The sequence below is a fragment of the Lonchura striata genome, chromosome 8 (assembly GCF_050655825.1).
Source record: "Lonchura striata isolate lonStrDom1 chromosome 8, ASM5065582v1, whole genome shotgun sequence".
Taxonomy (NCBI): domain Eukaryota; kingdom Metazoa; phylum Chordata; class Aves; order Passeriformes; family Estrildidae; genus Lonchura; species Lonchura striata.
In genome coordinates, this window is record NC_140710.1 from 3,124,075 (window position 1) to 3,146,811 (window position 22,737).

The 22,737-nt window shown below is 43.2% G+C and overlaps 1 protein-coding gene and 1 long non-coding RNA gene across 20 annotated transcripts in view; one reads left to right on the forward strand and one right to left on the reverse strand.

Moving 5' to 3' along the window:
* Positions 1-18,913, forward strand: part of LOC110477149 (uncharacterized) — a 67,431-nt gene extending 48,518 nt beyond the window's left edge. Inside the window, exon 2 of the long non-coding RNA XR_014956856.1 lies at positions 1-18,913. This exon is cut by the window's left edge and continues 24,431 nt beyond it. This is a non-coding gene — a long non-coding RNA (uncharacterized LOC110477149).
* Positions 1-22,737, reverse strand: part of NFIA (nuclear factor I A) — a 350,043-nt gene that overhangs the window by 166,073 nt on the left and 161,233 nt on the right. The window lies entirely within an intron of this gene.

A 22,737-nucleotide genomic window follows, 5' to 3' on the forward strand; every position in this document is an offset into this window, starting at 1 on the left:
GAGCTCTTCTGGCAGCCCAGGTCTGGCGCCGGGCCACCAATCCCCCACTCCTCGCGCTTAAACACAAGCAGATTGACACCGAATGCTCGGTGGCTGCTCCAGGGTTCCTATGGAACAAATTTGGATATTCGGAGACCTGAGCCTGTTGGAGAGGTTGCACAACCCATATTCACCTCCATAATTAGCACAGCCCGGTACCTTGTGGGTTGTTTCTGCACAGACTGAGTCCCAGCTCAGCCTGGAAAGCCACTTCTCCCACCAGCTCCCAGAAGGTCCCTGTAACAGCCTGGAGAAATGCCTCAGGGGCACGCTGCAACACCTACTTACGGCTGCTGGGCTGGCCCTGCGGCATCCTCCTCGGCTTCCTCACACACATCATTCCCCATCCTTTATATAGAGATCAGATGGGAAAGGGGCTCTGTGTGTGTACGCAGGGCTGGGAGGAAATTAAACTGGAACCGGCACAAAGATCTTTGAAAGCACCGTGTATCGTGCCCCGCTCTTGGGTTCTGTAAATCACGGCCTGCCAGATGCTAACCTGATACGGTCCCCACGTGCACCTCCCTGCTCCAGGAGCCTTATTCCATGGGGAAACCATCAACTTCCAGCATTCCCAGGTAATTTGTACATTTGAGTTTCACTCTCCGTAAAAATTGTCAGGATTTCATCTTACTTAAATTATCCTCTCCTTGGAGCTCCACTGGGTGCCTGGCCTCATGCCTGCTTTTAGGAGTCTCAATACCAAATGTAATCAGGGGAGAGAGGCAAGTACCTCCAGAGAGAAAACAAGAGCACCCGAATCTGTTGCCTGTAAGGAGGTACGTGCTGCTCACAGCTTGCAGAAGCAGTGATTTATATTAAATATATATATTTCACCCCGGCTTACTGATTAAAAAACAAAGCGTTTATCTTAATTTCTCCATTTTTTAGTATATTCTTTAATGGTGCAGTTTGATTTATGATGTTAATGGCATTCCTGTGCAAACAGTGGATTTCCAGTTTTTAAATATGCATATGAAAATGTTCTAAGAAGAAATATTTTCCTAAATGTTAACACTACCAAAGTCATCATTATCAGAAAGTAATGAACTTCATATGCAGGATCTCACAGCTATTTTGCTCTTGATAATTTTTAAAACTTTGGCACATTCACATCATGCTACCAGCCTGATGTGCCACTTTCTCCTTCCAATATTTTATCATGTAAGTGAATTTTTGGTGGTGTAAACCTGGAGCATCACAGCGACGAGTTGGGCCCTAACACAAAGAGTACACTGTATACGTTTTTTACTGTATAATTTATTGTTTTTTCCACTGAGCTGGCTATATTGTTTTATCCATTTGCGTGACAGGATGTCTAGGAAACAGCTGAAAGAATTATTTGCAGTGAATTTAAAACACACTGGGTTGGAGAGACGCATACACAAAAATCTTTGTTAAGCAAATAACAGGGTGCTACTCGTGTGTCAGGTTGGGAAACTTAACTCCTTCATTTCATAACCTGCAGGTATGATAGGCACAACAGCTCTGCCTCCTCTGCTGCCTGTGCTCACGTCCCTCACCAAGCTTTTCCTACGTCAAACCCAAGCTTTCCCAGGACACCAGTGGAGAAAGAGCAGACCAGCACCCTTCCCATCCCAAAAATGTTAGAGTTGTCTTCTCCAGCTGCATCTGTCTCTCTCCACTGATGAAAAACACTCCCACGTGACTGCTTGTGACTAAACACCTGACAAAATCAAAGGATTTCCCTTTCAGACCTGGAAGATAAATCCCATTAAATTAAAGAAAACAATCTGGTAAGAATGAAACCACAAGCTTCATCATTGAGAAAACAAGAAGAAATGAGCGCAAAGCTTGCAAGAAGGCAGGAGTTTCAGAGGTGGGCTCCCAAGGCCTGATGTTAGGGCTGCAAATGCTACAGTCCAGTGTAAGCAGGGGTATAAATAATTTGGATTTTTGTCTGTTGCTGCATGCATCAAATGAGTCCCTAAGGGTTGACTGGAGAATTGGGTGGCCTTTTCTTCAAGCCATGGTTGGAAAAGCTAAGGTCACTGAGTCCAACCCCTAATCTAGCACTGCCAGCCCCACCACTAAACCATATCCCTAAACATCACATCCACACATTTTTTAAATCCCTCCATGGCTGGTGACTTCACCACTGCCCTGGCAGTGTGTTCCAGTGCCCAATAACTCTTTTTGTTGAGAATTTTTCCCTCATCTACAATCTAAACCTCCCCTGTGCAACTTGGGGCTTGTTCCATGGGAGCAGAGCCCAGTACACTCCTGTCAGGGAGTCGTGGAGCGTGGGAAGGTCCTTCCAGAGCTTCCTTTTCTCCAGGCTGAGGCCCCCTCAGCATGTACCCACGTGTCCTGGTCTGAGACACAAGGAAGAAGATCCCACCTGAGCTCACAATGACTGCACAGCACCCAAACTCTGTGCACCAAAGGGATCCCCTCCAGCAATGTCTATTTGGTGGGTGGTGAACACATGCACACATTGGAAGTGCAGGAATGCAGCCATAAACCCAGGGTTGCAGTCTCTACTTGTCTCTAAGAAAGTTTCTCCACAGTCAATTCTTAATCAAATTTGCTTTAATTGCTGCAAGTTACTGGCCGGTGATTTTATTTACCATCGATGTCCATTCTGATCTTTTTAAAGCCGAGATCTGTATTTGCGTCACTGAAAAAACATTCAACAATGTTGCTTAAGATTTCAATAATCCTTAGGCTTGTTTCCTTTTAACCCAGAAAAGGAAGTTTTTGAAACAGTACCGCTGGCATTTGCAAAATCCAGGGTTTGCTATCCAGAGTTTGCTACGACTAATTAATCCTCACACATTATTGCCATTTTATGGAAGAGGAGACTGAAACATAGGCAAGTCCCCAAATCCCTGAGCAGGTCAGAGGCAAAACTGAGACTGGACTTTTTCAAAGCTGATTTCTCAGAGGATGGTGAGGCCTTGGCACAGGTTTCCCCATGCCTGGAAGTGTTCAAGGCCAGGTTGAATGGGGGTTGGAGCAAGCTGGTCTAGTGGAAGGTGTCCCCACCCATGTCAGGGGGTGGAATGAGATGGTCTTTAAGGTCCCTTCCAACCCAAACCATTTTGTGATTTCTCCACTAGACGTAGGCTCCACATCTAACTTTACCAAAGACATTTACATTTTGTATCAGCCTCGAGCAGACTTTATATAGTGTAAGAAAAGTCATCCTCACAGCTACTTCATTTCCTCCAGCTATTCATAGCAGCCCTGCAAAAAGTCAACAGTGTATTACACAACAGCGTAGGTTTAGCGGTGAGAGTTTTAACAGGCCAGGCAGTCAATATACATTGCAAGAAAAACATATGCCAGACTCTGAACTATGGAAATCACAGAAGCCAACGGAGCTGTCTTGTGTTACGCTAGCCAGAAATCTAACTCAATAGCTGGTGCAAATATATACTAAATAAAACCCAGCTTTATAAATAGCATCTCTCTCCACTGGCACATACCCACCGGCACTCGGTCACTGAAAGAGAACCGAAAGCACACTCTTGGCATTGTCTTGAAAAAATGTGTCTGCCCAGAAAAACGGGATCCAAATACATCTCTTTCCTAGGGCAGGCAGTTGTGCACAATGTATTAGAGAAGTTCTCTCTGTTTGGTTTGTTTTTTTTTCCTTTTGGTACCTCATTAGTTCTGTGTTTTATATCTCTATGACTCACAATGTGAACCTGAAGATGCCACTGGGGGTACCTGCTCTATAAATGCAATTAAACTGGCTATAGTAATTAGGGGACTGAGGTAATTCCCTAAAAGTTCTTGTCCAAAGTCCTATCTCGAGTCCAAGTGTTGCCTTTAGGCTCCTCTTTGGAACAGGGATACCACTGTTGCTGTGATAGAGGGACCCAAGCTTTGAAGTGAATGCTTCACATGGTCCCAGACCTTAGAGCAGGTCAACATTTCAACATCCTTGGCTTCTAAAACATCTTTTTCCTTCCAAAGGAAATTAAAAAGTTCACTCTCTCAAAATTCCTAATACTCCCTTTACTAACTTGCAGTGATTTAGGAGATTACTCACACGAGCCATATCTATGTTTAGATGGGGAACATCCCAGATTCCCCTTGGGGACTGCAGCGACTTTTAAAACAACTCTTCCAGACCATAAACAAGTTCAGATACAGACACCTAACATCTACCACCAGTTTTCCTAATTTCCACAAGCTCCAAACCAGACATTTTAATACTAGAGTTAATGCCCTACCCGAAGAGATGTGGTTGTCAGATCCACCATACTCCAAAGAGGTGGGGGAAAATATACATGTATAAAAGAAAATATTTAACAACCAGAAGCCATTCCAGATTCTTTCTCCTGCTCTGGCACCCCTCTTCTTCTCAGAAAGACAAGTTGTTCCACACAACCATCAGAGAAAACAAAGCCTTGTTTCCTGAGGATTCGCATCGCATGTCTTCATTCCTCCCAGGACAACATCCTGCACTTCTCCCCCAACTCCTTTATGATTCATCTTCCCCTTCCCTGTGATTCCTCCCTTCCCGACCTCTGGCCCTCACATCTGGAAGAGTGAGAGGCAGCTTGCGTGTGGCTGCTTCCAAGCTCTGCATCTGCTGACTGACGTGCCAGACAGACAAAGGTGAGGCTCACCCTGCCGACATTCCTCCTGGGAGGATGTGGATGGGGGTGTCTCTTCCCTGCCCAGCCACCATTTTTATAAAAAAAGAAAAAAAAAAAAAAGAAACTTGGTGTCTTTGAGAGCTTTTATCTGTCTGTCATACTGGAATGAAATTAGCCAAAGGGATAAATGTTCTGTGAGCATTACCTACGGGCAGAGGGGAGGCTAGAGCAGAAACCAAGCTGAAATGGGAAAGAACTGAGAGGCACAGCTCGGGAAACAACTTCCACCTCACAAATTCTCCCAGTCTCCAAACAACTGGAGTGAGACCCTAGGTCTGAATTTAGTAACACACCCTGTCCCTGCTGCCCACTGGTACCATTTCTTCGGACAAATGGAAAAGCACAGGAGCTTTTCTATGCAAACCCCTTGGAGGACACTTCCTTTCCCCAGGAACTGCTGGAATTTGTGTTCATGGCTCAGGGAAAGGTCTGCACCTCAGAACTGAGAAACCAAGGTAAAGGGAGCTGCATTCACCCCAGGTACAGAACAGCCTGGGCTGGTCTTCCACACATCGGCAACTTCAAAATGCCATTCAGTGCCAACCTGACAAGGTTGTGTTTCAACAGGAGTACGTTATCTCTCTTTCCAAGGCTGGGCAGGCCACTTCCTAACAGACAACTCAACAGGCCCTGACAAGTGATTAAATAAGTTAAGGTTGGGGGGGATTTTTTCTTTTCTTTTCTGTTCCAACACTTAAAGCCTGACTCTGGAGTCAGTTGAAGCAAAGACCTTGTTCCAGCAGTGCTGATAAGGACAATGCAGCCTCACAGGTGGAGCTTGCAGGCACAGAGCTGGATGGGAAGGCGGATACCACTGCAGAGGCAATGGCTTCGCCTGCACTGATGCCAGCAGCACGTTCCTGCTGGAGGAACGGAATCAGTGTGGAAGGAGCCTTTGCCACGCAGTGGGCCGAGGATGGTTTATGGGGATGGCAGAATGGATGTGGTTAAAATTTTAATCAGGATGACATGTGTTGTTGACATATGGCAACGCACCACCATCTGGATTCAGAAACAGACCTGGGTTTTCAAGCTGTTGCTGGCCAAAGCCAAGAACATTGCTGAGGTGCTAGGTCAGACTGGCTGGGAAGGGTTCTGCCAGCAATCCCTCTTGACACAGTATTGCTTTCATTAAAGCAGCCTGCCTGCCTACCCATCTGAGGTGAAAGAGGGAGAAAGTCCGTGAAATGTGGGGGAAACAGTGACAGAAAAGGTCAGAAAAGGAGTTGAGCTAATGGACCCACTACCTGCCCTGCTTGGGGTTCTGCAGTGTGCCCAAGTCACTCCGCTGCAGCCACTTGGTCTTGTAGGGTAAGCAAAGTCCCAGCTCCCGGCGGGAGCCCTGCCGTTCCTGAGGAGTTCCTGCCTGCCTCCCAGCAGCAGGCATCCAGCACAAGAACAAAGCACCTGAGGTTCAACTGCTTAACCATTTCATCTCCCCTGCAAGCCAAGCGTGGGCTGAGTTACCTTCATCTGAGGGGGGAAGGAAAGGAGAAAGGGAGGAAAACGTGAGCCACATTTCTGTAGACTAACAAAGTAACAAAAGAAAACGAAAAAGAAAATTCCGGGACAACTCTTAAAAGCTTAAAATGTCCAAGCAGCTAACATTTTATCCTAGCAGAATTCCTCTGGGATTAACTTGGCTTTCCAGGCATAATAAAGTGTTTTACAGTTCTTTTATTTTACCCATCCCATTTCTCTTTTTTATTTGCATAACACTCTCATCAATTAGTGCGTCTCTGTTTGCTCTCAAACAAATCCAGCGCTCATGGCTAAAGCTACAGCGCAAGAGAGACACCCAATAAAGTCCTGCACACTGCCTCATTCCTGTCGGATACGCCGTTCCTTTGGAAGGGTTCGACTCTCGGCTCCGCTGACCTGAATGCAAGTGGCAGGGGGGAAAGGAGGGGGGCTCAGCATCTCTGAAATTTGGCTCCAAATCATTATGTTGCCATGAAACGTGCCTCAGCCTAACAAAAGGCATGGACTGGGATACACCGAGCAGCGCTGCTCTCGCTGCATAACGACTTAAGTCCCCGGACACACCAAGGGAGCAACTCGGAGCCAGCTTGAGATCAACAGCAGAAATTCCTCTTTCCTTCAGTGAAGCCAGGCTTTCATCCTCTGTCTTCAAAGGGATTACCTATAAAATTCTCAGCTACGAGGCTTGTGTAATTTCAGTCTAACTCCAGAGAAGGAGTAAAAAATGGAATTCTAGAATTCTCCTGCGTGTCTTAATAAGACACCATTCCCCAAATGCTGCTTCCTGAGAAGAAACTGAGATGGCACCATCACCTCCACCTTTCCTTTGTTTTTGCTTAATGTTTGAAAACTCCAAACTTCAGGGCAAAGGAGGATAAATTTATGATATGGGAGACATCTAAGTGCAAGCCCCTAAGAACAGCAATGTACTTAACAGCTAACATATGTGCATATTCCTCCTTCTGCAATGCAAGAGCACAGCTACATTTTAAAGTCTGGCTAAGCGGGAGTATATAGGACAGATCCCACACTGCACTTTTTATTATAAATTTGAATATGAATGGGAATTACACCACATTTTATTCTACTTCAAGTTCATTTTTTGGAAAGCCACAAACAAGTTGGAGATTAACATCAGTCATCCCAGACTTCAGACAACACTGCTACAAGCTGGGAAGTATAGATATTAAAATTTATGTTCACCAGTTGCAAAACTATTAGCTAGTTTGGAATGTACATACATATTTTGTGCATATAACACCCTAAAAAGTCATAATGTTAGGTTCTGCACGTCAATATAAAATTTGCAATCACTCCCTTTTAGATATTAATTCCAGGGAAATAGTTAGTCCTAGAGCCTGGAGAACGCAATATTAAAAGAAGTATTTTATTTCCCAATCTGTATAAAGAAGGGAACCATTCCCTTGAAAAATGTCCCCTTGATATGTTTCGTAAATAGGTTAATACAATTTGAAATTAAACTTGATTCTGCAGCATGATAATATAATATCAGAAATGCATTCCAGAGGAAAAGCCGGCATTAATCATCGATTCCAGAAGACAGTTCCTGTTTCACCGTGAAGCAGCAATGCCCACAGAACACTACACAGGCCACAGAGACAGGAAAGATGCCCAACACCCCAAAGAGCTGCTGTCAATGGCTTAACTAAGCCCTGCCAGTGCCCTTAACCGTGGGCTGGGAGAGCCGTGCCATCGACTCCCATCACAGCTCTGGAGCCAAGCCGTGAAAGGAAGGCTCAGGAATTCTCTGGCTGTGCACACTCAGAGTATGAAAATAAACAAAGCATTTTCAAAGGCTCACAGAAAAAAAATGTAGATGAGTTAAAAGGCGGCTGTTTTTTTAAAAAACCTCCATATCCTGACCTTGCACTCTCTCGGATTTGTTGAAAGCTGGGGAGAGAGAACACGTCTTGGGAAATTTAGATTGTGGTTCTCTTCTGGCTTTTGCACTGTCACAGGATTACCCCAAAGTTGTGTTTTCCTTCTATTATTTTACACACTTAAAAATAACAAAGAAAACACAACTGGATGCATTATTTACTCAGCCACCAGCCTTTAAATATCACTTACTGAGGCACAGGCACCTCACCTTTCTCCTCAGACATCTACACCCCCACTTATCCACTTTCCTCCATTTTAACCTTGTGTCAATGTTTTCTCTCTTCTTTTCCCTTTCTCTCTTTCTCTTTGCTTCCCTCTCATTCTTTCTACAGTTATTACTTAACCTTCAGGTACCCACTTAAGCAACCCACCAAATAGCAGTAATGAGCACGCAGAGTCAATAGTGTGGTACGTAATCACCTTGCCTACTGTGTTAATGTCAGTTATCTTTTGCTAATGTACATGACAGGCTTTATCTTTGCAGAGTGGCAAGAGTGAATTGCTGTTTGTTTGGGATCAGCTATTGTTACTGCACCTGGGCTCTTTTTTCCCCCCCAATTCTTAAAATGTTTTTTATTTGAGTGGAAAATATTAACACATTAAAAAACCCCAAAACCCAAGAGAGAAGTAATACAAAATTCTTCTATCACATCCATGCAAGCTCATCTCTAAAGATGATGAAGTTGCACTGGTCCAATGATGCATCCAAACTGTTTTAAACTGGCTTTAACTGTGATGCTTTATTGCCTGACGCTACCCAGAGACAGGGCACACCACTCACAGCCCTGGGTTTCCCAACAAGCTGGGGGGATTTACCCCTTATTTACTGCTTTTTGACTGGTTTGAATGTTTGTTTGTTTGGGTTTTTTAACAGCTATCTTATTTCTTTAAGGCACGGAAAGCCAGTTCTTCCCTGGGGAAGTGCACACCACACAGAGGGATGTGCTCCAAAGCTGGACACTGGACAGAGGATCCATTGCAAAGCTGGATGTTCCCTGAACCCTTTGTGCCAAAATGGTAACCCAAGGCAAGTCAGGGCTCCGGGTGTAAAGCTCATGTAATTTGTATTAACTTCTAACGCGCTCCTGGCTGTGAAGCCCCGGCTCCAGAGCAGAGTCCCAGGTATTTCCCTGCCAGCTGGGAAAAGGGTTTGCTCTGAAAAGCCAACAGTGGGGCAGCAGCTGATCCTCTGCAGCACTGCAGGTATTTGTGGGGCTGGAGTGGTTCCATCATAACTCTCATCTGCATAAACCCACTCCCAGAAATGTTCTCTTTGCACTTCACTTCACTTCTATAATACCACAGGTACATCCAGCCAGCTCCACGGAGAGAAACAATCCAAACACACTGAGGGGAGAACAACTTCTTTTACATCTCTGAATCCTCTAAAAATATTTGCTCTGAAGGTCTCCTATTCCCTCTCCCAGAGACAAACAGGGAAAGAAAAAGAGAAAGGAGCGTGTGGATACATGTACATGGAGAAACATGCATTCAACATGATGGCAAAGCCTTATCTGGCCTTAAAAAACTGGCAGAAGGGTTGACTTCTTTATAGCATCAGACCATTAAAGCTACAAAACCTCAATTAAAAAACTGCCACAAGATTTTTCTACTTTGTTCCAGAAGGATATAAAACCAGTTATGAGGGAAAAAAAAAAATCTGCTTTTACCATGGAAAGTCCAAACCATAATTACAGCCACACTTAATGTTATTGCACACCAGGATGACTCTAACTCCCGTATCATTATTTTTTATTTACTATTTATTTTGCATTTTCTATCCTGTACTTGATAAGGCATTAAAAAAACAAATTAAATAATATAACATATCATTAATATGGTTTGTTTTACCCAAGGCCATGAACACACCAAACCAGCTTGTTTACCTTGGTTTATTCTTGCCTGGAAGCAATTCAGAGCAGGGACAATGGGGAGGAGTGGTGCACGCACAACTGGGACTCAACCCAAACCAGCACCTTTGGTGGTTGCTTGCATCCCTCACATTAAAATCCAGCAACCATATTCCTCAAACTTCCTCAAATCCTTATGGCAGGCTTTTTTAATAAAGTAACAAGGAGACACGGACCCTTTACTTCTCTTTGGCAGATCAAATCTGAGATATGGCATGAGAAACGTGTACTTGCCCTCTTCAGACAGATTTTAAGACACAATCCCAGCAAAGTCTCTGGTTTAGATCTTGGTGATAATCTACCACACCAGTATCTGTCTTAGGAGTACACAGGGTTGATAAGACAGATAAACCCAACAGGAGCACTAAGAGGACAGTAATCGGCCTAGGCTCCAATGGATTTTGATCCTTTTGGGGGGAAATCTCTGTGAGATGTAGAGGGTAGGAAGAAATGGGGGAGAAAAGCTTTATGGCCATTATTTTGTGCTCTGGGATGATGGAGTCTCAGGGCAGAGGAAGGTTGCTTCCCATTCTTTGCAAGCACGTCCACCAGTTCTCAGTGGGGAATGGGAGCCAAGTCCTGGCACTGTCCATTCAGGAGCATGTCCTCCACAATTCCTCCAGGAATGCTCCTCCTACCTGGTCTCCATTTCAGCAGGACCAGGAGACCTGATCAAATGGGTGACCTCTCTGCTCATCACAGGGAGATGGAACTGGATGATCTTTAAGGTCCCTTCCAACCCAAACCATTCTATGATTTTACGAATCCTGAAACCAGAAAGTTCTCAATCCGTGTGGACACATGGCGTTTCCCTGACACGATGGGCATCCTCATCCTGGCCGCCTTCCAGCTCTTGTAATTACATGCTGCTGACCCAACGACCCCTCACAGTTTCCATAGGCTGTGTTAGTTTTCACTTCCTATTGTGTTGCTTTGCACTTTCCAGGAGTTGCCATGCGCAGCCCCAGAGACACCTGCATCTTGCAGATGAAGCTACGGAACGCTGTAGCTTCTCAGGGAAGCTTAATTAATTTATTACTGCAAAGTTGGGCTGGTGCTAGGAGGTGCTATTACAGTAAGGACAAACCCAGGCGATGCTGGTGATTTGAGGAGGAAATCCAGTATTTCACACAGGTTCTCCTTCTTTCAGAGACAGAAAATGGAAAAAAAAAAGGAAAGTTTTTTCTAGGAAGGCTTTTTCTGCACTGATTTCAACCCTTTTGATGGCCCCAGTTCAGCAGCATGCAGTGCTGGGTGCTGCCTTTAACATGTGTGTTTATTTATCGAGGAATTAAAGGAGAAAGAAGGATGCATGAGGCATGCTGGGGATCTGCTGCAGGGAAGACAGGGTTAAACCAGCCCTGAGCACTATGGAGCATGTTTGAAGGAAGTCTCACAAAAGTAATTTTAACTCCCTCCGTCTCGCTCGCTCCCTCCCTCCCTTACTCTCTCCTCCCCTTCGTTTTCCCGGTTGTACATTATCCCTCATTCTTTACATTGTGGTTATACTTATTCCATGTTCCATTGAAGCCGTATATTAAAAGTGCCAGTTCTGAGCTTCTGCTGTACAAGGGGAAAGAAAGGAAGGAAAAAAAAAAAAAGAAAGAAAGGGGAAAAAAAAAGTGCTGGTATTCAGTTCCTGTGAGCTCTTGCTCACTTTGAGCGCTGTTCCTATTACACAATAATGTGTTATTTTGTTGAATTTTGGCATCCATCTAGCTCATCTGGTCAGGAGCCAAAAAATTAGAGTGTGTCAGTCCACCAGTTCCTCTGCAGAGACGCGCTCCCCTCGCCCAGCGCGTGCTCCGCGCTCCTGGCCTGGGGCCAGCAAGGGAAATCCATTTTACATACAGAACGCACAGAGCTCCAGCGCTCCGAGACTTTTTACCTACTAAAATAACTTTATGGACAAATGCCAGCCTGCGAGGCACATGCGGCAGGGAGAGTTTGGCACCGAAAACACAGCGAAGCGCTCGGCAGAGGCACCGAAGTTTTCCAGAAATGAGGAAATGGCTGTCGGTGCCGTCGTGGCACCTCACGTGACTTGGCACCGCCCGCCTCATTGGCCGGCCCCGCAGCCGAGCAGCCGCCATGTAAGGAGCGGGAGCTTCGCCCCTCGCTGCATCCTTAAAATGGCGGCCCCGCCGCGCGCCCGGCGAGCCAGCCCAGCCCAGCCCAGCCCAGCCCAGCCCCAGCCCCAGGGCTTCTTTTTGTCCCCAGCGTTTTTCCCCCTCCTTCCTCCTCCGCTGAAGTTTTTATAAACCTTTACAGATTTGAGTAGAAACAGATTTCTCACAACTTGCTCCGCGTCTCAATTTCACAGCTCAGCATACACTCAGGCACTGTCAAAAAGCTTGACAGCGTTCCAGGGAAAATATTAACTGTAAACTTTCCAACAGGAATTGAAGGCTCCCGTCAGGATGGCCCCTCCACCAAGAGCGGGGAAGGCAGTGTTTTCACAGGTTTCCAGAGCTCGTGCTGCCGCCAAACCCGCCGCGACCCCCAAGATGGTCCCGCTTCGCCGCATCGCGGGCGCGGTTCAGAGGATCGCCCCGCCATGTGCCTTGCACTCGCAGGCCGGACCCATTGAACACTGCATGCTCTGATGTATAAATATTTGCCTCTGGCTAAAGTTCAAGCAGCCCTCTGTGACTGCCAGACACAACAGAACACCAACATCCAAGGGAAAGTGTTTACTGCAGCACTGGCCAACGCAGCAACTGCCAGCGATCGAGCCGCTCGCCTCGGCCCGGCCCGCGGGCGCTTATCGCCGAGTACCTGGCTGTCGGCCACCCCACGCCTGCCGCCCTGCCAGGAAATGGTTAATTTATTAAATGTGCCAGTTCGACCTCATCTGCACTGACGGCCTGGCATGAGGGTCCCTGGCGTGAGGGAACACGGCCTCTGCACAGCCTCAAAGCATTAACCCTTTGTTAAGTGAAGGCCCGCAAGGCCATCGGGTGGTTAACACACTTTATGCCCAGTCTGTTTCCAAAGCTGAATTGTTCTCCTGGACTGGAATGTGCACATGAAAGCTCCCCAAAGCTACTCCTCTGCACGGCCAATGGCCTGTGCATGCCAGGATGGAAATGGATAGACTTTGGATTATACAGCAGTTGTTGGTGATGCAACACTGTTTAATGGGCACAAAAATAACACTTCTCTCCCACCCTCCAAACCAAATAGAGTTTAGAGTCTTCACCAAGTAAGGGGTGCAAAATGCAACTACTTAAAGTCTTGAAACAGCAACTCCAATGTTCATAAAACTACACCGGAAAGGTAAGGAAAGGAGGGGAAAAAAAATAAACTGGGGGTACCCTGCAGGAGACCTGGCTGTGATCAGGGCTGTTGTCATTGTGGTCATCCTTGAAATGGCTTCCCAGTACACCAATAATTGTAGTGTCAAAATGCAGTAAAGGAACACGCCAGGACCCTGCACATCTGACTCGTCTGTACTGTAAATCAAGTGGACTTTCCTATGAACAAACAGGAAAAACTGAATTTCAGGAAACTATCCTGAAGAGAGAGAGTGGCATTACTAAGGAAGGAAGAGATAAAATGAATAAAATGAATAAAAAGCAGGAAAGCCTTCACATTATAATTTAACAAAAATGTTAGAAGTTTTACAAATCATTATTTTGGTGTTGCCTTTAATGTATGCATTTAAACAACTGAAATATTCAGCTTTTGTGAGGGTCTATCCACTAAAGCATATGTTTTATGGAAAGTTTTGTGCTTTGCAGCAGCTCTCGGCCAGACTAAAATCTTTACTCATTACTTCCTTAGTCTAGGTTTTCAAAGTCAAAAATTCACTGTAAACCCCCACAAACTATCAACTAATCCCATTTCCTACTCCCTTTTCTTATTAAATACGAGGGAGTTAATAGAGAAAGCTTGATGAAGATTTGAAATCTGGAGTTATACAGAAAATATCTCATGGAAGTTTCTTGTTTGATGTGAGTTTTAACACCTCTGCTCTGGCTGTCCGGCCTGGGGCAGCCCGTGAGTGGCAGGTGATGTCAGCGCCGTCGATCTCCTTTAGACCTAAGAAGCCCAGCACTAATAGTATCAGGACGGGCTTCCAGGAGGCCCAAGCGAATCATGTGAAAGAGGATCACAGAGGAATGTTCTGTTCCCACTGTGAACAAGACAGAATTAACTCTGAGATGCTTCCTTCTGCTGCCCTGTTTGGCCGAAAGGTCAGAACGATTAGCTCTCGTATACTGGGAACCCACCGTCAAAACAAAACGTGGGCTAAACCTTCGTCTGCTTTAAACAGGAGAAGACATGCTTAGGAAGGATTGTTTCAGATGCATTTAAGGTTATGATTTTTCGTTCTGCCTTGCAACAACAGCTGCCTGTAACTTTTTGTTCTTTCCAGAAGACTCAAGGAATGTTTTTTTTGAAGCCATATTACCTTTTTCTGCTAAATATAAAGAAAGAAATAATGTGGACAGAAGAAAGCAAGCCTGATGTTTAAGACATTCTGCATTTAAACAACTCCACTACGCTGGCAAGCTTAATTCATTACAGCAATTATTCTATCAGGCAGATTTCTGTGGAAATATATACATTGTTTACCACAGTGAGGATTCCTTTACCAGTCATGTCTTTGAAGTCCAAAGATTATAGAGCAGATACACTGAAAACATTAAAATTGCCAAATGCTTTGATACACTGTTTGTCTACATTATGCTGAAGAAAAGGTACTTACCAGGTCTTAATTGACTATATATTTAAGAATGATCATAGCAGCATATTCAGCCTATTACCAGCGGGTATGAAATGTTACACCCAATAAATGTTGTGTGACACGTACCTAATGGGTATTCTATCATGTTCAAAGAGTATAAAACAAACACAGGAAAAATTTCATCCAATTGTATCTTTTTCATTGAGCATCAATGTAAATATAGACTGAAGCAATCAAAATGCTAGAAATATAAATATTCCTTTTAAAGCCACTGAATCCATCACTTTACTAGGAAAGGCTTAGCTATGTTATTTGCAATTCCCTCATTGCACAACAATGTACATTACTGTCTGTAAGCTCTAATTTGGCATGGCGCATCATTAATGACCTGAATGGTGGCTGTTTCACACATACATATTTAATTACAACAGCTGAACAAATTACATATTTATGCTTTATAAAGGGGATTGCCAGTCTAATTCATTTGCTATGCATGCAGGTACAGGGCTCCATCTGCAACAGCATCTGCACAACAAGAGCTAACAATTATCCATTGTAAGTGAGTGAGTGTATCTGGTGAAACCTGTAAGAGATGCAATCGTATTAACCACTTCACTGCCTACAAACCAGTATTTTCTCAATGGACCACAATATTTTAAATAATTTATCAACAATAATACTACTTTGCATTTTCACAACATCCCTCATCTGAACATCTCTAAGCACTTTATATGCTATAAAAAATTAAGCCTTAAACACTCCTGTGAGGGAAGTAGTTCTCATCCCAACAGCATATATGGGGAAAGGAAGGCACCTAATCCTGAGGGGCTGGTTCTTCAAATGGCACAAAAGGCTCCAGTGGACTTGTGCTGATTTACATTATTTTAACCTATGAACTTGCCCAATGTGAAAGGTGAGCAAAAAATCAGAAGCAAAGAGAGGCAGATCTCCGTAAAATTAATACAGTAGTTTAAGCCTTAAGAAGACTTGGCTTCCATGGACTTTTGATCAAGCTTAAAATTATTATCCACAACCTACCATTCTTAATTGTACAAAAACTCTTTACTGAATTATCTAACTAGCTCTCCAGAACATGAATAATTATTTCTAAAAATTCTCAGAGAAATGGCAAGAGATCAGAATACTGGAAAAATTAGAAATACGATATAAATCTTCCAGAAAGAAGAGAAGAATAATCCTGGCACTAATGGTCCAAACTAATGTTTACAGAGTAAAAAATTAACAGAAAAAAATCGAAGCACATAAGGGAGACAACTGAGCTGCCTGAACCAATTAGAATTACTGTTTTAGTGCGGATATTTTTTGACAAACCAGATATATCTATGGTGTATATCAAGTAGGATGACAGTATTAATAGAACAATAGAAGTTGTATATTTAGATTCTGGCAAAGTACTTGAAGCAAACTCTCATAAAATTCTGCATCCGCAGCATTATTTTGACTTGGTTCTGAAGTTATTGTATGGATTGAAAACTTACTGGAATAGATGAAAATTGTGAATAAGCCCCTTTTGGGATGAACTTACTCATTTAGTGATGTATTATGGGGAAAGGAGACAGGCAGGAAGAGAACCTCATCTAATTTAAAATCTTTCTTAAAAGAAAAATTGTAAGGGAATGAAAATCGTGCATAGCCACGAACCAGATGTTTGATGTACCAGAAAAACAAAGAAAGGTGCTAGGAGTCTGAAAGCAGTCTGAGCACAGAATAAATTTAATTTCAGAAAAATAGCCAAACACAATAAGAAAACCAAATAATGACGGGGAGAGAAAAAATGAGGAAATAACATTTCAAAATAAGCATAACGGTGACAGCAAAGAGATGGTTATACAAGAGCTGGCCATGTTGCAGGGCAGCAGCAAAAATCAGTGAAACTTCTGGCAGTCCAACATTTTTGAGAAGTGGAAGGTTTTTCATTACTTGGGACATTCACAAGTGAAGTATATAATCAAAGCTCTATTGGACAGGCTATGCAAGATCAAACAAGCCCTTTCCATCTCTAATTTCTCTGGCTTTACAGGAATGCTAAATAGCTTGAGAGTGTTCACATAATAAATATAGAACAAATCCAAGGCACAGTGTAACTATAGGATTATCAAAAATTATTTCAACTTCAATACCTGAAAGAGGAAGCGTTTAGGAGCAAATGAATCAACAGTGAAGTTTCCGGTTATCATTTACAGGCTCTATTTAGAAATAAATAGGTCTAAATAGGCTACTTGGCATGGGGCAGCTGTAGGTCAACATTCTACATCAGACACTGTAATTTGCCATAAGTGCAGAGGTGCTCATTAATTACAGAGAAATCTGGAAGTATCCCTCAGGCCTATGGTGAGGCTGCCAAAGTGTGCAGTGAAGTGCAGGCTCCCTCCAGGAAGTTCTGGTGTTGCTGCTGCTTTAAGGGCCTGATTGGGCTGTGCTGTACAAAAGATCAGCTGTCCCAGGATGGATATCTCAATTGGAAAAGCTATTTTATAGAATTAACAGCTATGGTGTTCTCTGAGTGCACCAAGTGCCACAGCTGCTTCCATGTCAGCATCCAGCATCATCTGGATCTGCTGGCCCCACTGACTTCCCTCAAACACACATCTCTGGCTCTCCCTCAGACAACAGAGCAAAAATACAGGACAAAGCACAAAAAAAAAATTAAAAAAAAATCCCTTTTTAGGGCTGTGAATGGTGGAATAGGAATTCCAGACATTTCCTTCCCTCAGCAGGGCAGCTCTGACTTCCTCTTGGCCCAACCTGCCCGGTATTTCTGGATCCTGGCACCAGAGTGACGGAGGGAACTCCTCACGGCGCCCAAACCCTGGGCAAGCCAGTGAGTAAACTCTGAACATCTTCCCTGGCGCGTGTGGCCAATTCCTCCCTGGTCTGTGCAGGAGCAGTGGAGTTGTTCAAAGGTTTAAACTGCTCCAAAAGGAACTAAAATACAGTTATTTTGAAAAGGGAGGGAGGCGCAATTGCTTAGTGGACACATGCCAGGCATCATCTCCGTAATTACATTTTGTTCTGTTGCACTGCCTGCTTTTCCTACACCCTTAATTAGGCAAGAAAAATCAGGAGAAAGAGCATCCCCATTTCTCCCCAGCTTCCTGGGTTAACATTACACAGGATCAACTCCTGTACCTAAATGCCCTGTCACAGTACCTTGAGTGACCTTGTCAACTCTGAAAGCTGGTCAACAATCCTCTTAATGCCGGGGAACACAAGCCACAGCTTTAACTCCGCTGCCAGGGAAAGATGCAAGCAAGAAAATCTGATTCATTTCGAGTTTCTATTTTCCTACTCCCCTTTTAGACATCAAAGGGTCCAAAGCAACACACCATTAAAGTTACACTTAAAAACAAGGAGGAGGGGGAGAAAAGAGTCTCAAAATGAGATTGCTGCTACTTGGATTAGCTGAGAATGTGTGCAGGGTTGGCAGAGAGATACCAGGATAAGGCCAGCTCAACTGTGGGGCAGCTAGGTGAATAACTAGGAGAATATGACAGAGCAAGAATGATCCTTAGTACAGCAAATAGTTACCCCGAAAGAGAAAATATTTTAAATAAGCATTTTGATAACCTGATCTTTATTGTTTAAGTTTTAACTTCTCCAGAGTAATCTCAATCAAAAAAGGTAAGTATATACACTAGGTTTTACTTATTATTTAATGCAACACACTCAAACCCAGAAGTTGCTGACCCTTTAAAGTAATTCTCCCTTTAAACAATATACAACCAAAGTCCTTAGACCACTGCATCTAAGATTTTTAAATATGTTGTTTTCTGCTCTGGAACCACAGCAAAAGTATTCTATTTATAATAGTAAATCTACTTTTATAATATATTTTCTGAGACAGCTTGTTTTTGTTTTCTTTTCTTTTGTTTGTTTTGTTTCAGGCGGTTGGAGCATTTATATGAAAAAGATGGGGTCAGTTTGCAAGTTGGTATAAAGCTGCACACTTCAACTCAGAAGCAAAGTGATGTTTTTCTCGCCCGTTATGGGACTGAACCATCATTATGCTTAAGTTGCTTCATTTGCATATCCGATTTTTCCATGCCTCATGCCATAATCACTTCTCTACGTAATGCCGCAATTTGCAACTGGAGAGATAATAACGATTTCATAAACAAGATTATAACTCCAGGTATTTAATAAAGCAACAGGAATGCAGGATTACAAAGGAACAACTAAGGTAGTGCACTGAAATTCCTCTGGAGGAATTAAAGCTGAAAAAAAAAAAAAAACCCAAAAAAACCCAAAAAAAAACCCCAACCAAAAACCCAATAATTGAAAACAGATTTTTGCAAATTTTCCAGCCTCGTTCTTTAGGCAACTATAACTCTTTAAACTGTCATTTGTAAAATTCCACTCGGATACTCCCCAGACTGCTGCAGCAGGCGCCTGTAACTTCAGTAGCTGCTCTCGTGACTGTGGGGCTACTGCAGTTGTGTTCCTGCAATGCTCAACGCCCAGAGCCTTGCTGAAATATTCATAAATACACACATATATCCCCTCGAATTTAAAAGCTAATAATGAATCGGGTTTTGCTGAATTGCCTGGAAATGTGCAGCTATCGAAGCGTTTAGCATCTCGTTGTGTGCATGTACAGCTGACAAATGTGTTAAGAGCATCGAGTTCAAATGTCAGACGCTGATCCAGACTGGCTGAAGCCTGTTAGGTGCAATGAACTCTCCCCCGAAGAAGTTTACTGTAAAGAGGCCAAGTCGTTCTCTTAAAATAGCCTGTGTTAGCTGGATCCAAGAATTACAGTCCCCTTGGCCAAAGGTGTACAGTTGGGACGACTTCTGCTCCCTCTTGTCAGACCTTCTTGAGCCCAGAACAGTCATGTCTCGCTTAAATTAAGAGAAACTGCTTACAGATCTAGAAATGTCCTGCCAAACAGGAACAGCGCTGAAAACAAGTCAATATGGGTCAGTCAATGGACTGTCCTGGGGAAGACACAAACTTCTGGTATTTGCCAAGCCCAGACAGTTGAGAGATGAATCAAAGTGTTCCAGGACTCCAAATCATCTTGGAACTTCAAATTTCGTCACCACACTTCATCTCCTGCCCAGGACAAAGCAAGGCTGAAGCCCAGCCCCAGCAGTTCGTGCTCTAATGAAGCACTGAGAGTTTCCAGGGAATACTTTAAAGGAGCCAAACAACCACTCCAGAAAATTCAAGACAGGAAAAAAAAATCTCAAATGCCTCCCATTTCCCACCTGGCAGGCACAATTCACCTTAGGGGAGGCACGTTACGATTACCAGTGGTATTTCCTAGCATAACAATTTATCTATTAAATTGATTTGCAGGTAACATTCCTACTGTGCAGCCTCTTAAAAGCAGCAAAAAGGGCCTCTTAGTAACTGCTTTGCTTTGTTTTGAAAACAATGAAGATGCACAGTATTGTTTTAGTCTGAATAGTTCATAATTGTAAAATCTTACTCCAAAAATACACTCGCATTAACCTGCCTGTATTTGCATCCTCCAAAACACATTTCTTAGCTCATGTATTTTCGGGCTCTGCCACTTTCTGACTTTAGGAGCAAGTTTGATGGTAAACTATTGTTTTTAAACAATTCTAAATGTTCCTTCCTTTCTAAGAAGCACAAAAATGTTGCCAACACATGGCTCCGATTCACAGGAATATTTATTGTGCTGATAATTGAACTCCAGTCATATGACTGAAAGAGGCTAACCAAAAAGAAAAAAGAAAAGGCAAAAAGCTCAACTGTAATTTCTAGACATCTATAAATTTCTTATTCTTTTTGTGGAGAGGAAGCTCCCTGGGGCTTTCTGGATAGTCTCAGTTTTATTTATCACCCACTCTCTTCCAATCTATGAATGCCATAATTCTTCCTGTTGCAAAGAGATGAACATGGCCTCAGTCACACACTCCTCTCATATCAACAAGACATTGCTAAACAGCAGTTATGGTAATGGAAAATATCGACGGCCCAAGGCCTCGCTATCAGTTTCAGTTCCTGTGGGCACAGAGCTCGGATCTGAGATCCAAACCAGTCTCTGGCTGAGTCTAACCATGGCTCCTGCCTCTAACTCAGTGTTTGGGACAGGGACACGAGCAAAGCAGTTCCCAAAATGATCTTCTAGAAGGACTGCAGGCACCAGAGGTCATGGGAGGGGAAGAACATGGATCTGATCACACGTTGGTATGGGCAGACCCTGCACATCTGAAACTGTTCCCTGTGCTGTAAAGATTGTTAGCTACATCCCAGTAATCTCTGTCCTAAGAAAACACAAGTACTGTATTCCTGCAGCTCACATATAATAATAGAACCCAGCTTTGGGTTCTCTCTACCCAAAGTTACCAGGGTTTCTCAACAAACAAGTGATTATTTCTCGCAAGGTCCAAACACAGCCACTTCCAGGCTCTTAAATGGTTTTTGAGTTAAATGAACTCCAACTGGAAAGAGGTCATAAATTTTTAAGAAGACCTCCAAGTAATTTTAAATATGCTTTATTATCTTCACTTTATTTTGTCAATTATATTTTTGTTACAATGTTGAAATACTTTTGTAGATTGATTTTATCCTTAGCAGTTTGGAAAACGCAGAGGGTTTTTTTTAGTGTCTTAAACAGACCTTAATTTAATACCACTATTTTTGGTTCAATCACAATCAAATCTATGTTTATAAAGCTTTCCGGTGTCCAAGTAGCTTTCTGCACTCCAGCACACATTGTTTAATATTTCTGCATTAAAAGAGGCTTCTCATTTTGCTCAATTTAGGTGACTCTGCCAAGAAGTATTTCTGAGCATGAATAAGCCACGAAACATATATTCAAATTCAAATCAAAAATATGCATCTTTGAGCTTGGAATGAAGAATAAACATTTGGAATCAAACACTGGCCCTATTAAGGTCAATGGGAAGAGTTTAAAAGTGAGTTGTTTATGATTAAGGAGATACAGGCTCTAGCATCAGCTTCACACATGATGCAGATGCCAACTATCATTGCCCAATTTTACCAGCAAAATGGAAATATTGCCACCCCGCACTGTGCATTTGTGAGGAAGTCTAAGTGTTGTGTGTATTTTAAAAACATAAGAGTCATATGAACAATTCAGTAACTTCAAGAATTCCTTGCTACTACTTGGTACTACACTGGGGAGTATAATTAAATCAAAGCTGCACAGCAGCTTGTAAACTTTATAATTTGTAGTTTGAGGAAAACAGGGTGTATGTTATTTTTCACACTGTCCAAGGAAAGTAGTTTTGGCTTTTCAAACGTTGCTGAGGAGTAAAACTGTCTTGTATCTTCCTCAGCTACTGCTCAGATTAGGTCTCTTCACCATCATCACCTGGGCTTGTGGTAGCTGCCTCTGCCCAGGGCAGAGGCTTGGAACAAGATGACATTTAAGGTCCTTTCCAACCCCAACTCAAACTCAAACCAATCTGTGACTCTATGATTTTATAATTTTGCTCATTTGTGTGATTTAAGTGAGATCTGGACACTCATTTGCCCACATCAGTTGTGCTGGTTCCCACTGACTGAGCACTTTTCCCTGAAAGTCAAATTTTCCTTTTCCTTGCTCTGTGGTTTTAGGGGCTTTCCATTTCACCTTTTTTCTCTCCTGCCAAACAATATGATAAGTCAAACCTTGTTTTCCAAATAAATGGAGAACTTCAGATTAACAAGCAAACCAAGTCCTGCTGCAAATGGAAAACATTGATAAGGGAGTACAAAGAAATATTCACAACTACTGGCCACAATTAAACTTATTTTCTAATGAATCATTACAGCTGAATGCACACACTGGAAAATATTGTCATGGCAGATACTACCAGACCTTCAGTTGTCAGTCAGGTCCCTTCAAATCTCCCTGAGAAATTTCCAGGATAGCCTGGCCTGGGGCAGTGGTTTCTATCTTAATGACAGCCTCAAAGAAGAACATTTCTCATAACTCCTTGTGTGCTTTTAAAGCCCAGCCTGCAAGTTTTGCCACTGCCCAGAGCCAGCTCTGACCAGATCTTTACAGCTGCCCAGACTGAAAAAAAAAAAAGGAGAAAAAAAGAGTTCTGCTATTGTGCACAGGATTTTTGCAGTT